This window comes from Gavialis gangeticus, unplaced genomic scaffold (genome assembly GCF_001723915.1).
Source record: "Gavialis gangeticus isolate Ggan-Ray unplaced genomic scaffold, GavGan_comp1, whole genome shotgun sequence".
Lineage (NCBI taxonomy): Eukaryota > Metazoa > Chordata > Crocodylia > Gavialidae > Gavialis > Gavialis gangeticus.
In genome coordinates this window covers 6,094,382-6,098,482 of record NW_017728964.1, presented here as the reverse complement: position 1 = coordinate 6,098,482, position 4,101 = coordinate 6,094,382, and the positions used below count along the sequence as shown (strand labels likewise).

The 4,101-nt window shown below is 44.4% G+C and overlaps 1 long non-coding RNA gene across 2 annotated transcripts in view; it reads right to left on the bottom strand.

Moving 5' to 3' along the window:
- LOC109286930 overlaps positions 1–2,262 on the bottom strand; it is a 41,557-nt gene extending 39,295 nt beyond the window's left edge. For both annotated transcript variants that reach the window (XR_002094716.1, XR_002094715.1), the window contains exon 1: positions 2,189–2,262. This is a non-coding gene — a long non-coding RNA (uncharacterized LOC109286930). The remainder of the gene's footprint in view (positions 1–2,188) is intronic.
- Positions 2,263–4,101: the final 1,839 nt, after the last annotated feature.

The window sequence follows — 4,101 nt, the reverse complement described above, 5'->3', positions numbered from 1 at the left end:
TCTGAATCAAATCAGCACCCAAAGCTTTGCACAGCCCTACAAGCTACCATTGAGTCTATTCCCCAGCCTCCTGAAAAGGGATCCCTCACCAACCCTCATATCCTTGAAGTCTGGCATGCCATCAAGGAAACCAAGAACAACAAGGTTACTACCACAATAATACCGGATGGCGTACCTGCTGAAATCTTCAAGGCTAGCAGCAAGGAACTGGTACTAAGACTCCACAAAATTTATTCTTCAAATTTGGAACAATGAAGATATCCATGAGGACCAAAATGCCAACATCATGACTGTCTTCAAGAAAGAAGATAAGTCTGTGTGTAGGAACTATTGAGGTATTGCCCTTCTTTCCACAGCAGAGAAAATCTTCACCTGCATCCTCCTGAACCATCTTCTACCTCTTACTGTGGAAGTCCTGCCAGAATCTCAGTGTTGTTTCAGGCCATCCCATGGGGCAATTCTTTGTTGTCTGCCAGGTCTAAGCCTTGTGGAAAGTGCTCACCAGATTTCGATGTCCTGAAAAGTACATCAAGGTCCTGGGATTTCTCCACAACCAAACGACTGCAACCATTCTTTGTAGCAGATCAGAGACAGATCAATTTGCCATCAAAACTGGGATCAAACAAGGATGCCTTATCAGCCCAACTCTGTTATCCATTTTTTTTTTTGACAGTCATCTTAGTCCTCATTAAGGGCCACCTTCCTTCTGGAATTGTCATTGAATACCAAATGGATGGTGGGCCCTTCATTCTGGGATGTTTTTGTTCAATGACCAAAGTACTCAAAATAAGTACTACACCATCCTTGCACACACTGAGGAAAACCTCCAGACTGCTCTGGATCCCTTCACAGAAGCCTACTGAACTTTAGGCCTCTCCCTTAATATTGAGAAGACTAAAGTCCTCTATCAGCCTGCTCCAGGCCATAAATGTGACCACCCTCCCCCCAAAATTACCATTGAGGAAAGACCCTGAAGGTAGTTGAGCACTTTGCCTACTACATCGGTAGTCACCTCTCAGAAAAGTGAACACTGATGAGGAAATCCAGCACAGATTTTGGTATGCAAGTGCATCCTTTAAGAAATGGCTTCATTGTTCTCTGTCGATTGTGATCGCTGGAAAGATACCAAGATCTACGTCTACAATGCAGTCTTTATCCCCACTCTCCTCTACAGATGTGAAACATGGGTGACCTACTGTCATCATCTCAAGAGCCTGGACAGCTATCACCAACAATGCTTCTGGAAAATCCTCCATGTCAAATGGAAAGATTGCTGCACAAACACCAGCATCCTTGTTGAAGCCAATGTTACCAGCACTGAGTTAGTAATCATCAAGCAGCAACTTCACTGGACTAGATATTGTGTGCAGATTTCTAACTCCCGACTCCTAAAACAAGTGCTCTACTCCCAGCTTTCCTGTCATGCCCAGAGGTAGTGATATAAGGACACATTGAAGGCATACCTCAAGAAAACTGACATCAGGAGCTGGGAGGAGCTGGCTACTAACTGACTCTACTGGCACTGCAACCTCAACCCAATGGTAGCCCATTTTCAGGTAAAGTGTCTTCCCCTTGAAGCAGAAAAGAGAGAATGGAGGAAGGAAAAGGAGAGGAATCCCAGACTACTCTCCTCTGTGGAAAGACCTGCAATTTCTGGAGATGAGTCTGTGGCTCAAGGATTGGACACTTAGGTCATTTCAAGACTCATCAGTGAGCCATGGTAGAGACCATCCTCAAATCCAGGGATTGCCTACAACAACAAAGTGGGGTTTTTGAGACTTAAACACAAGTAGTAATTTAATTCCTTCTGCAGCATGGATATGTAATGGTGCACACCTAGGCTGAGCATATATACAATAGGCTACCAGATGGACAGAAATGCTGTGACTGTTCTGCTTTCTATCCAACAACTATTAAATCATAGATTGAGTTTCTGGGTACAGAAATGTGTGCGCATTATGATTCTTTTGGATTGTGCTGCTGTTGTTTGTTTGGAGAAAAATATTCATTAAAAGGCCTGCTGAGGCCACCTGGAAAACACAGAATAACATTTGGCTAGAGACAGATCTGTCTGGTATAATCTGTTCTTTCTATTTTTCATCCCTCCCATGTTTACTACAAGAGGTGCTGGCATGAGCACAGAGCATTGTTGAGGTTTTCTTGCCATATCCCACTGTTTATAACTCACCTGAAGTCATGATAATCCCTTGGTCATGGCATTTCAATTGGTTATGGTGGGAAAAATCCACAAAAAATGAGAAACCTCCTGTGGGGAGAAAGCAGCAGGAACAGATCAACTCCTTTTAAAAATAAAAAACAACTTCCTGTGCTAGTGCCTAGTGATAAAAGCTGGGAGGAAACATTTCCTTTGCCTTCACAGAGAATGCTGGCTTGTAATACACGCTGTATTATAAGCAGATGCTGTCTCTGGGTGTGCCTATAAGCAAAATGTCAAACATTTTCACAGAGTTTCCTCTAATCTGCATGGTTGTTTTGTGGTTAAGTCATGAGACTATAGCCCAGTGAGACCTGCATCTAAGTTTGTGACTAAGCTGGGACTTGCTGTGCATCCCTCAGCACATCACTTAATCTATCTGTTATCTTTCAATTATCCCCCATCTGTGAAATGGGGATAATGTTCCTCACAGGCATGTTTTGTGACAATGAACTCATGATTTGTGAGGTGCCAGGATACCAAAGAGATAGCAGCTTATATGGGAGGCAGGTTCTGTCTGTGGTATCCCCTGAAATACTAAGGAGGTCTCTACATGCAGCCTAAATCTCAATTTCTACCCCCTCCCTCTTCCTGGAGACAGGCTTTACTGATATCTCCAGACACAGAATCCAGTCTCCATCCTTAGCTATCTCCCCCACCTTAGTAGCTCGTCAGGCTGTTTTCTTCATGATCCACCCAGCCCTTTATTTCCCCTCACTTTAAAAGGTATCTTCTAACTTCTTTTCTGCTCCTAATTGGAGACACTTGCTATAACCTCAGAATGACTCATTCATTTACACTGCACCTTCATGCAGGGGTCAGGCACTTGGTAGTAAAATGACTGTGTGCCGCTGCAGAGAGCTAAAGCTGACAAGCCTGTTATGCTGGATTGTATGTAATATGCAGCTCATACTTCTATGTGCAAGGGTATAGATTGCCTGGAGCTCTGTAAGTCCTCTTGCATGGCCTGCAAGAAGAATTTTCTTCTTTTCCTAACCCCAAAATGCATCTGATTACTTATTTTGGCAGTAGAAATATCTCTATGACAAGTATAGTTCTCACAGGGAAATCTGACCATCATCCACACTATAGGGTGATCCCCACTGCCATTTCATTCAACCACCTATAGTGTATGAAAAACAAAAAAAAGTCTTGGTTTCACAAGGATTTTAATTCACATAAATTAACTCAAGGTGAAAACTCACCTTTTTCTCCAAGAGAAGCTACAGGCAGAGAACAACAGGGTGTTGAGCTATTCTGATAACGTGTCCCTTTCATGTAGAGTTTAAACACAGGGTTTGACTCACCTGATTGAAATTACACTGCCTGATTATTTTCACCTACACAGTGCTTTAACTCCAGGATTATCATTCTTAGTGCAAGTCATTAGGGCAGTGCAAAGCTTCAGGTAGTGATTCGATTCAGAGAAGATTTGACCCGATTTGGTGGCCAAATCTCTGAATCTGAATTGAATCAGGGGACCAATTAAAAGAGCCGAATCAATTCAAAGCTCTCCGAACCTTCAGAAAAGATTCAGAGAGTTTCGATGATTCAGACAGTCCCTGATGGCTACAGCAGGGAGCTGCGGACAGACTCAGAGCTGGTAAGTAGGGGGCAGGGATGGGAGGCTGGGGGAGGGGACCATGGGGGGACTCCTGCCAGGCCCCAGCCCCTGCCCATTCCAGCAGCCCCCCCACCCATCCAAGCTCCTGGCCCATTAAAGAAAAGCCCTGGTGCTCACCAGGTGTGATCCCCACTTCCCCATGCTGCATGGGGGGCTCTGCACAAGCCCCCTGATACACCCCCAGCCTCACCATGGCTGTCCTGCCCACCATGGCTCTGGCCCTTTAAGAAAAAAAAGGAGAAAAACCCCAGACTCACCATTC